The sequence below is a fragment of the Apis florea genome, unplaced genomic scaffold, assembly GCF_048593485.1.
Source record: "Apis florea isolate Af1SG1 unplaced genomic scaffold, ASM4859348v1 contig_1615_pilon, whole genome shotgun sequence".
Lineage (NCBI taxonomy): Eukaryota > Metazoa > Arthropoda > Insecta > Hymenoptera > Apidae > Apis > Apis florea.
Window position 1 is genome coordinate 3,432,609 of NW_028256416.1, and position 12,328 is coordinate 3,444,936.

At 43.6% G+C, this 12,328-nt stretch overlaps 1 protein-coding gene across 2 annotated transcripts in view; it reads right to left on the reverse strand.

Moving 5' to 3' along the window:
* Positions 1-12,328, reverse strand: part of HnRNP-K (Heterogeneous nuclear ribonucleoprotein K) — a 90,809-nt gene that overhangs the window by 70,472 nt on the left and 8,009 nt on the right. The gene's annotated exons all lie outside the window — the stretch shown is intronic.

The following is a 12,328-nucleotide window of genomic DNA, read 5'->3' on the forward strand; positions in this document are numbered from 1 at the left end:
ATTGGTCGACTACGGCCACCGTGAACACTGTAATTGGTCAATCGGGCCGAGTCACCCATGGTTACCGTTTGCCTCAACAATATCTACGGTCGATATCACCACCTTGACTACCCTGCCGCCGCGCGTTACCTTTCTTCTCTCCCTTACGCTTACGCTCACGCTCGTTCGTCCGTCTCGCCCGCAGCGCACACACCCCCTCCCTCCCCCCTTTACCCCTTTCACGCACCCGCCGCGATTAGCGCCTATAACCTCGACGGGCTAGAATCCTCGGGGGCAACCGCTTCTTCCTTCTCCGCTGTCACCTCTCCCCGCGAACGAGCGAGAGACCACGTCGACAACCCTCTGGTGTCGCGACCTTTGTGACCCGGAGAGGGGGGGGGCAGTGGAGGAGGGTTGGAGAACATTTCTCGCCGATCGAATACTCTTTGGTTTTTTTCGATTCCTCGTCGTTGGAAAATTTGAGAAACAATTATTTGGGAATTATTTTTTGATTAAAAAGAAAAGGGGCGTGAGAAGGAAGAAGGTTTCGTTTTTTCTCTCCAACGATGAAAGGTCGATCGTTTCGTGAAAAGATTTCGATCGGTCGATATAAGAGTGAACGATGAAATGAGAGTAATTCGTTTCCGTTTAAAATTTAATTTCACCGTCGAAAATGAGAATGCAAAAAAAAAAGGTAGGGAGAGCACCCCCTTGATGCGGACGTAGACGTTGGATAAGTACATTGAAATTCGACCGTGCTCGCGTGATAAATTATCCCCTGATAGTAGTCGGTCGAATCCATGACCATGAACCATCGTTCTATATTCGGGCGCAGACTTATTTTCGTCCGGCCGATCTATCGGCTCGATTCTTGAGCGATTCGTGAGTTCCTGAAAATCCCCGTGGAGCCGTTTGTCACGGCCCATGGAAAAAAATGCTCGCTCTGGGCTTCATCAAAATCCACTCAGCCGTCGAAGTAGAGAGCCGGTTACCTGTGCACCTGTTTCGTTCCTGGAATCCTCTCCGATCGAAATTATCTCTAGAAAGGAAGTATCGAATTTTCGAAAAATATTCCCCGAAATATTTCTTGGAACTCGTTTTCCTTTCTCTTCATTCTCCTCGATAAAACGAAAATTCAAATCGGTATCGCAGATTCAATTTACGTCAGAGTATAAAGTTGAACGAGCGATCGAATTCCTAATTACGAGAGAATAAGATTCCAATTACCAATAACTGTGGTACAGAGAAATTTGAGACCGCGGCGGAGTGGGTCTTCCTTGATCGACGATCAACGTTTTTCTTCGTTGTTACCCGATTGAAAATGAAACTGATCGAAACTATACTCAACGAAGAAACAAGATATTCGTGATTATTCCATTTACGCGCAACTTGGTAACAACTTGGTAAATTGGGTTAATTAAATTTCTAGGGGAAAAAAAAAAAAAATTCGCCCGAAAATTCAACATCCGATGAACAAATATATCCTAGTTTCACTCGGATAAACTCGAGGATTTCTTTTATCTTTTGTCTTTTTTACGAACCATCTGCGTTTCCATCTTCGAGAAGAGACGCGGGAAATTTATCAAATTAATTATAGCACGGAGTTGACCGTAAAACGCGACGTCCCGCCGTGATTTCAGCGGCGTATTTTTCAACCTGGAGAAGGAGGAAACGATCCTGAGAAGAAATGGCGGAAGCGAACCGCGAAGGGATAACAATGCGATGGAAGAACGGGCAGACCAGAGAGGCTGATGACCGGAAAAGGGTGAACGAACGGAAATCACTGAAGTTACTTCTGAGAGAAAGAGTTGGGGGAGAGAGCAGGCAGAGATCGAGAAAGAGAGAGAGAGAGAGAGAGAGGGGCGAAAAAGGAGAAAAGTAAGGAGGAACGCGAAGAAGAAGAATTTATAGTTAGTTCGGCCACTTTGCGCCGTAAGCGTAAAACACGAGCGAGGAGAGGGAGGGAGAGGAGACAAACTCGGTGCGATATACGACGGGTCGAAGACGAGGAGAAGTTTTTAAAAGTCCGATCTTAATTGAAATTTGAACAAATCTTGCAAAGATTCTCCAACTTGTAAGCATCTCTCGGTAAACATCTTTCCATTTCCTACCATTAATAAAAACTATGTTGAAGCGAGACCTCATAGGCGTCGTAACTCGTCGCAAAAAAGAGAAGAAAGAAATCGCGCGAAAGAAAATTGCCAGCATCCAATGTGGACGACATGCAAAAGCATCGAAAGAGCGTGGATAGCAGTTTTCGCACGGAGCGTGAAGATACACGAGCGGGAAGACGAACAGGTCTATTGTCCTGCGCCGAGAGTTCATCGTCGTCCTCGTAGAGCCGGTTCTCTTTGCAGTTGAAAAGAAAAAATCTTGGCTGCACGCGGGGGTGGGGACGGATTGACAGGGAAGAAATAGTGGCCGCGGTTAAGTTCTCCGTGGTGGCCAGTCCAAGGAAAACCGTGAGGAGAGGATCTCTCTCTCACGGCCCCAAACCCATCCTTCGACCGCAGAATCGTACGATTGGAGGATCGTACGGCTAGAGAGGGAGAATTACGAGATGGGACCGCTATTTCTATTCCCGTGGTTCCGTTTCTTTATTATTGGTTATTGTTCTCGCTTTGCGTGCCTTTCGATAGTAATACTAGAAATTCCATCCTCGTAAAATCATCCGAGTTATTTTAAAGATACGATACCAGTTGAGCGAAACGTATCGTCGACGATACGGAAAAGTTGTCCATGTTGTCAAGGACGGTGAGAATTAGAGATTATTATCGTACTTCGCTCATAATTCCTTTGTCGTTCTTCTACTTTATCCATTCTATTCGTAAAAATAAAGAATTTTGACACAATGTTAAATGACGTATCAATTTGAAACGATTACTCATAATATTCGATGTTATATTCAAATCGACTCCTCCTCCCCTTCGACTCTCGCTCTCCTTTATCCCTCTTAATCGTTTCGTGAAAGAGCCTCGTTCGTTAATCGCATTTCTGTCGCGGCCGAAAAGTTAACCAACCGGCACCCCGAACTTTGTACAGGTTTTAAGTCAATTTCCTCGCCACCCCCGAATCTTTCGATCCTCTCTCTCCATCTCCTCCGACCTCTATTTTCTCCGCCGCCCCTAATTCTCTTCCCCGGGAGGGCATTAATCGTCCGAGAATTCGAGGCAAAAGTTACACCCAGATTTCAGACCAATTTTCTTATCACCCCAGATTTTTCCTCGAATCCATCCATCACCTCTTCTTCGATCTACCCTTCGACCAATATTTCAAAATACCAACGATCGACCAACGAAAGAAAATTTTCATCGATCGAAAACTTCCACGATGCGTTTCTTTTCTTTTCTTTTCTTTTTTTCTCCGTCGAATTCTTTCTACCCCTTCCTAGCGAGGCGAATAATCGAGAATCTTCAAACACGCAAAAAAATGCACACGCTCGATGAAACAACACATACGAGCCGTAGCTTGCAGTTTGGATCGAAGGTGGAAAATAGAGAACGGTTATGGTAGCGGAGTCTATTCGTGGTATCAATATTTTACGGGAGCACGTTCCTCCATCGATCGCAGCTTCTCTGCATAATTAATCGCGCGCTTCATCCGTTCGCTCGTGCCACCCACCCTCAACCTCCTCCTCTCTCCCCCGCGCTTCTTTTATTTTCCCTCGCCGCCGCGGCCAATCTTACGAATCGAATAATCCTCCACCGTGGGTTAAATGGATTTCGATCGATTCTAAACACTCGCCTCCTCCCTCGAATACGAGGCGCGGGTTTTCTTTTTTTTTTTTTCCTTTTTTCTCGATCGACGAATATAGAGATCGCCAACGGATCGTCTTCGTCCAACTTAATTCGCGTTATTGCAAATGCACAAAGCGATCGCAGAGGCCGTGGGAAATTCCTTTCGCGTACGGGATAACGCTTTAAAGTATTATAAACTTTGTAAACCTGCTACTCTACGTTGGTCAGCGTAGTTTGCGCGTAGTTTGGCGTATCGACGAACGAGTTCCATTCTTCCAAAGTTTCGCCATAACTTTGACATTGTTACATTGTTCATGTAATTAGGATGTCCGATAAATGCGATTTACTTGGAAAGACGGCCTCTCGAAATTAATCTAATTTAAAAATTCACGTCGGCGACACAACGTGCAAGCAACGAATCAATAGCAACCCGTCAAATTTTGCTCAATTCCATTGATTTCGTTTCGCGTTTGCACCACGAAAACGCGAATCCTTCCTCGAAGAAAGAAGGAAAAGGAACGATCTGATATTTTCGATTGGAAAGTCGAGATATAAATTAAAAAGTCCACCCTCTCCCTTCCCCCCTCCTCCCCCCGGAATTTGAATTGACAGAAGAAAGAAAGGAGAGCGAGATTAAAGGTGATCGAAGAGCTTAGGAAGAGAATTAGGAAGGAAGTCGTAAGTCGATGGGGGAACGTGACACAGGAAGAAAGTGCTGATCGAAAGGATGTAGGAAGGCGTTTTCGCAAGCCGAAGTTCAATATTTAAACGCGGATAACCCGAAAGGGGGATGCACAGACTCTAAAGGCCTTCCCGAAGGAGTGATGCCACCGAACGAAAACCAATGAATAAATTGGATTCCAGGCTTCGATCGTTCCAGGATTCGGGCGCGTTCTCGGATCGATCCGGGTACAACGATTCTATTTTCTACCGATGACGTTGATTTCTCTCTTGCAAATAATCCCCCTTTTCCATTTCCTTCCTTCCTATCCTTTCCTCTTTCTTTTCTCACACGAAACCATTGCCTTTGCGCGATATTCAAAATTTCACGCGTGCAACAACAGAAGGAGGAGAGGTAACGTTATTTATCAATCTGCATATTCATCCCTCGATCCCAACGCGTTTCATTCAACGCGAATAATTTCGTAATCGCGTGAAATTTAATAAACATTGTTCCCTCGTATTCTGATCCTCTCGTTTCACGTTCACGGAAACGTCACGTGTACCGTTTCACAAAAAAAAAAAAAAAAGAAGGCAGGCCACACTCGAGAGCCCACCACCCCCCATTATCGGTCTCGAGACGAAATTGATTGAAGAAGGAAGGGCTTGAGGGGAAAGGCTTCAATATTAAATTAGAAGAGATAAAGAGAGGGATCTCGCGACGGGTTGTCCCCGTGTGACGTTAGATTACCACCTTTCGAGTGATTCTAATGCAGGTGTCGACGGAGTGCCGTGCGCCAGTCTGGCCGGGACTCGAGAGTACGTGAACTCTTGCGGAGCGTGCAACACGCTGGGAGCTAATTGCACGGCGGGAAAAAAAGGAGAGAGAGCCAGCAGGTCCGAGCGGAGGCGATGGGGGAGGGGAGAGGTTGAACACGGCGAGGGAAAGCCGGCGCCGGGAATAAAAGACGGCGAAATGATGGAAACAAGGTGAAGGAGAAAGAGAAAGAGGGAAACGGACGGGAGTAAGAATGGCAAACTACTGTGGGACGATGCATCTGTCCAAGCATATTTGATATCCACCCTCTCTCCTTCGACTTTCCTCCGCCTCTTCTTCCTTCCTCGCTCTCCTCTCCGCCTATGCAACTCCTCGCCTGTCATCCTCTCTCTGTCTCTCTCTTTCCCAGTATCCATATATATATATATATATATATATGTAAATATATATATAACATCCCCAACTTGTCTCAAGTCCGCGTCACTCTGTCGCGAAATACTCCCCGAAGCGGAGAGGGCAGTTATAGAAATGTATCGGGGGTAATTTTAGAGGGGAGAGTGAGCGTTCTGCGCGGAGGATGGTTCGAACGATGGAAAGAAACTTCGAGTTTAATTTTCTTTCCCGTTCGTAATCGAACCGAATCGAGCGAAAAATTGCGTCTCTTAACGGGACTTTCTTCCGTTTGTTTCCTTCTTTATTTTTGCACACACACATATATATATATATATTTATTTATTTCATTTTTATGGAGGATTAAATTTTACGAAGAAGAGAGGGATCGTCGGGTGAAAATATTCGAGTTTCGATCGTTGGTTAATGGATGGCAAAAACGATCTATTATGGAAGGAATAATAATTAGGGAAATACAGGAGCGAAATAAGATTACACGGGTTCCAATTGGCGGCTAAATGCTCGCGACCGGTTCGATCGATACGAGGGCGAACAATGCGAGGATGCCGCGTAATAACACGGCGGGTTTACGCGTTTGTATAACATTGAGAGCACGGCGTAGGTACAGTTGTATACGCCACAGTCGAAATTACGGTAAGTGGCGTAGAAACGGTTCGACTGGATCTATTAATGATAAATTAGGTGAAACGCGGAGCATCCCCTGTTATCAACACGATGACGCGCAATCACGAGAAACAAGTCGCGATAAGCGCCTCTCTCTGGTTAATTAGAGAGATGGGACAGGGAACAAAGAGGGTGTCAATGATCGAATGCCAATTGAGCACATTATCATTGATTATCCGAACATCCAGTGGAACGAATCTATCTATCCCGTCCACAATTCCGCATCCCATCATCGTTCCTAACGATTTTCCACCAAAATAAAATTCTAAATTTAGTAATAAATTTAATAACAAAATTTAGTATCGAAAAGAAAGGAAAAAAAAAAAAACAACTTGTACATTCCGACACGAGTAAATAAACTAATAATGTTGTTATATCATTAATCGTTTGAAAAAAAAAAAGTGATACAATAGAAACACTTACGATCGATGGAACAAAGATTCGTAATTAGGTCTATCCCATTCGAGAACGCATCGAGCCATTAATAATGGACAATCTATAAACACGCAGTAAATCAAAGGCATATTACTGACACAGGCTATTACTCAAGAGATCGCCCCGTTCTCCGGTGAAACGATTCATTCGCTGCCACAATTATACACACGCCCCGCGTTACGAAACGTTAGCCAAGAGAGCGAAACATTCCTCGTATCGCCATTTTCATCTTAAGCGGTACGAGCGTGTTGCCTAATACGAAGGATAGACTCGTGACCCTGACCATTTTTCCCGCCTGTGCATCCGCGTTGCAATTTTCTTTTTCTTTTTTTTTTCCTCTCTCTGGAAAGAAAAGGATTCTTCCCAAAGCGAGAAATTCCGCGAGGAAAACTCGTATAAACTCTCGAATCGCGGGATTCTAATTCACGGCCAGAGTTTCAAAATTAGCCTCTCTTTATTTAACATCCGAGTCGAATTATTTTCATTATTAGTCGTTAAGATCGGTTGAAGGGAAAGGATCGTTTCTTGCTTTGCCATTGGATTCAGGTTACTTTTAATTAGAGAGAGATTACGAAATATTTTTTTCTCTCGCGACAAATGGAACTATTATTTTTATGTATAATACTTTGCAACGATACCTTTCTGAACGTCGTCGAGAAAACGGGGCAAACAATTTCATTGACGTACAAATCCCTTCAAACTTGTAACGCTTAACCCCCCGTGATTAAGGGTGGAATTAAGAATATCCAGAGAGTAAACGGAGTTCCGCGTGAGAACGTATGAGAACGGGATTAACCGAACGTGTGCAAGAGAAACTTGAACATACGAATTTTCGGGATCGTACATTTAATCGATCAAAAAATTATAGCGCGGTGGTGGCGTAGCCGTTTTAACGACCGATTCAATTAATATCTGTAATATAGGAACGCCTAAGACGACCTGAAACCGATACTGATTCGCTCGATTGACGAGCAACGACGACGCTTCCTACGCTGTTCGCGTTGCCTACGATCTATTGCATCGTGCAAGCCTTAACCGGAGGGGAGCTAGGTCCGAGATTCTAGAAAAGAAAAGAAAAAAACGAAGGAGCAAATATTCCTTTTACTTGGATTCCGCTTCAGATCCAAAGGGAATTTAAGAATTTTCCGTTCAATTTTTTCTCGGCTAAGCAACGTGGCTTTCTCTAAATAAGGCGGTACGCATCGAGGAAACAACGTTAGAAAAACATGGAGCAAGGGGCGCGGTTAGGTTGAAAAAGCGCGAAAGAAAGGAGGAACCGCATGCCGCAACGATCGCCGCAATGGTTGTGGCCGGTGACGATTCGATTCGTTTCGCAAGCAAACTGATCGTTTAATGCGACATCGAGTCCCGCTGGAAATAAGCAGACAGACGGAAGGGCGTTTCTGCTTGCGAGGACAGGAACGAGCTGCACGCCATCCTCAATAATTCAACGAACCTTCCATCTTTCACGGCGGGCCTCGTTCGTGCCGTCCTCCTCGAGAGATGCGCGCCCGAGAATTCGAAGAGCCAGCGGATAAATCGTCGAGGATGCGAAATAGCGGAAACGATGGAATTTCGGTCGAACGGAAAATTGAAATTCGAAAGGAAATATCGTTTTCGGGATAACTCTGATTATTATTAAGAGAAGAAATTTATGAGAAAGAGATAGGATATGAGTTTTCTCTTTGTTCATACACAAAGTTAAGACTTTGTGCTTCCAAAGTGACATTACTTGTAAGGATAACGTAATGTATTACCTGTTGGGTACAGGGGTTATCGATTGGATTGCTTTAATAAGTAGTCGAAAGAGCATTAAATCTATTTCGACACCGCTCGCACACCACCTTCGAATCGCTCGATAACTGTATGAAAAAGAACGATTTTCACGAGGTGTATATCTCAGGGTCAGGTGGCCAACGATATATATATATATATATGAACGTTCACCATGAGCCGAAAGGATTACTCGAACGAAGGGAGCCACGATCTCGACGATAGAAACGGGAGCCTTGAATCGGGCTTACAGGTCGATTTATGGGATCGTATCTTCGTATCGTCCAGGACGTTCGCGTCTTTGGTTTAATCGATACACAAACCTCGTACAAAGAAACGTCAGAAACGATCCAAGTATCGATGAGATGCTTGCCAAGAGGGAGAGAAAATTCTCCAAGGAAAAAAAAAAAAGAAGGAGCGAAACGACGAAAGGAAATCGAGGTTTATGCATCGAGGAATGCGTGGAGGGATGTTTCATCGCGGTCAGATCGATAACACGAGGGTTGGGGAGTTATTGCGAAGTCAGGATACTTCTGCGGTTGGATGCACCGTTCTCTGCCCGTTCGAGCGAGATCGACGAAACGAAAGTGGCACGGAACAGCTTAAAAGACAGACACTCGCGGCGCACAACCGACCTAAATTCTATAGATAACCGTTCGTCCTTCTTCCTCCACGAGAAAAACCGTGGACGACGACGAGAATTCTATTCTAAGAATTCTATGTTAACCAATACGAAGAACGATAGATTGGGAAAAAATTTCGTTTCGCGCGATAATTCAAAGAAACTCGTTCGTATCGTCTCGATTCTATCTCGCGGGGATGTTGAGTATATTTTGTGTGTGAAACAAAGGATGAAAGAGAAGCGCAATTGCGATGGAGAGTTGGGCAAAAGGGCAGAAGGAATTAAAATCAACCGGTTAGAAACACGCATGCGAATCCGCGGGCCTTATTCCCGTCGATTGACTCTGCCATTTAAACAGAAATCCCACGGTGTATATGTATTACATATGCATATAACACATCGAGGATCCTTCGGCATTCGAGAGTTTCGCGTCTACGCAATATGTCGAATTACGCGAACATGGGAAAAGCGAGGCTTCTTCTTTGATAGAACAACGAGAGACGAGCAGAGACTGAATTCAAATATATTTCCTTTTCCTTCTGCCATTTCAAGTTCTTTTAACGCGGTAACGTATTTTTTATATGCATGTTTGTATTTGAAAACTTGGACGATAATTCAAAAAGTAAGTAAATTGAGAAATTGTGGATCTACTATTATTTTTAAAATATACGTTAAAACATTTTTATCGAGTGAGAAAGATTAATCGAAGGAAAAATATTTGACATTTGAATCTATGAGATTCACTATCGCGTTACGTCTCTTGAAATCCAAAGAAGCAACTAATTTCCCGCGTAGAAAAGAGGAATTTAAACAAAGCGTTGAGGAATTTTCATTTGGAAACTCGTGGCAAAAGGGAGGGGCTGCCCTCTCGAGTTATATACCTGCTCGACCGAACAACTGAAAAATCCAGGATAAACTAAATTGAGTTTGTGATATTTGGCTAGTTACGAATTAATTAAAAATTATCCCAATTAAGAAATTCGCGTTCTCGCGTTCCTTTAATGATCTTAAATTAGAAATAGAAAACTCGTGGAATATCTCGAAAGTATACTACTTCGCCAATATGGTTATCAAAATCTTGAAATTTCTTTCATTCCCGGCCTGAATTTCGAGGAAAGTTTCGGTGGAGAAAAAGCAATGGACGGGGAGACGAGAATCGTTTGGTCGGCCAGTGGGTCTGAAAATGGTCGGTCAGTGTGCCAAGAACACGCATAATGATCCCGAATTAACATTTCAAAGATGAACCATCTAGAACCGGGTGGGAAACTAGTGGCGGTAGGTAAAGGTCGATGCCAGCTCATTGTGAATCAAATATTTTCATTCAAGACACGGAGAGGATTCCGGTTTTCGTTCGCAACGACGTTTCGACCAGCCATGTCGAAACTATTACGCGCACTACGCGTATTGTTAACAGACGGCATTGTACACTTGCCTTCGACCGTGTTGCGATACGTGTTGTGTGTACACACAACTATGAGATGCGACTATTGCACATTGTATCGCAAGAGTGGATCGAGTCGCATTGTAAGCGACGCACAATATCCTTATTAGAGAAGGGTTCGAAATGACGATATCCCTGCTTCGAATTTATACGCATTATGGAGTTGTGCGTGACGTTAGGTAGTTAAAATAAAAAAAAAGAAAAAAAAGAAAAGAGACGCGAGAAGACGTTTTGTCTCTTGGCCAACTAGTAGGAATCGATAAGTAAGACTTTCTTGGCAAACCCGTGCCTCAAATGCGGGATTTCTTTCAAACGTGTGTATATAACATGCAGTACACATATGTGTATATATAACAGAAATAGAGAACTTACGAATATCCGAGCGATCGAGTATCCGAGTAATCGAAATAACACGAATTCCGTTTCGGTTGCATTCTGATATATTCGCATAGCGAGAGCTCGACAAGTATTTGAATGATACTCGAATCTAAATTGAATACCGAGTATCTGAACATATTTCGATCGAAATTGAGTAGATATTCGATGACTCGAGGAGATGATAATTCGAACGTGAGACATTTAGTAACGATGGCAATCGCATCGAACCACGATAAAACATCATCGTTAGAGATGATTGACGGGAGAAATGGAATTTTCTGAAAAAAAAAAAAAAAAAAAATTAATTGACCCCCTTTTCTCGTGTTTCGATCTACCATATCCGAGCTCGAACTCGGGTGTATCTCGTTATTTCGAAATCTCGATCGCGAGGAATGCGAATCGTTGATCGTAATTGCGTGCGAGTGGGATAAACGCAACTGTCCCCATTTCGCAATTGTTTTCTCTGTCTATCCGATGACCTTGAACCTGCCATTGCACGACCTTGTCAAAGGAGGGATTCTCTCGCTTTCGTGGCTACGAAACTTTCGCTTTCGCTTTCAATCCCGCTCCCCTGCCCGCGTGTCCTTCTCTCGAACGCACACGCACGGGAAAGAAGACGGGAGAGATAAAAGACGAGGAGGAGGAGGAGAATGAGAGAACAAGAATATTCGTGCCATCGCGAATATTTGTTAATTATCCTCGTACGAAAGGTTTCAGGTTTTACTACCAGTCGAAAGGCCGATTATAAGAAAATTAATGCCCGTACCCTTGAGAAAATTCTTAAGATCTTGGATTCAAAGACAATTTTTTACTCGCTCGTCTCTTTGTATTTTTGCTTGCTATAGCTGCTTTCAAAGATTTTAATGTAATAAGGATATTCCAAGAGGTATGAGAAAGAATGTTGTTTTTTTTTTCTTTTCTTTTTTTTTTTTCTTTTACACCACACTACACGGTGTTTATATAAACAAAAGTAGGAAAGTATGGTCTGGTTGATAAAAGGTTAAGAAGAATCGAGATTGGAATAGTTTCAACGAGACGAGCATCGAGACGAAGGAAATAGATCACGAAATGCACGGTTGTTCATTCAAGGCTGTTCCTTTTCATCCCATTCATCGATTCGATAAACATGGCCAGACAGTCATTACTGTCGGAAACCTTTAATTGGAGCTTGTCGACGAGGAACGGTAAAAACATGGTGCGTTTCAACCGAGTCGCAATTTCTTGCGTCTTTCCCGCAAAAAAAGCTTGTCTGTTCGCTAATTAGTTTTAATTACTCGCGTCTGACAAAAAGGGTCGACACAATAAATCGGCTAAATCGCTTGGCGCTATAATATTTTATCTCTCGAGATATACGGCTGGTGAATTGGTGCGCGGATGGTTGCGGTAATTGAGGAAGATTAAAATTCGGATGTAAGATAGAAACCGTGGCCGCGAAACGCGATACGAGGAGG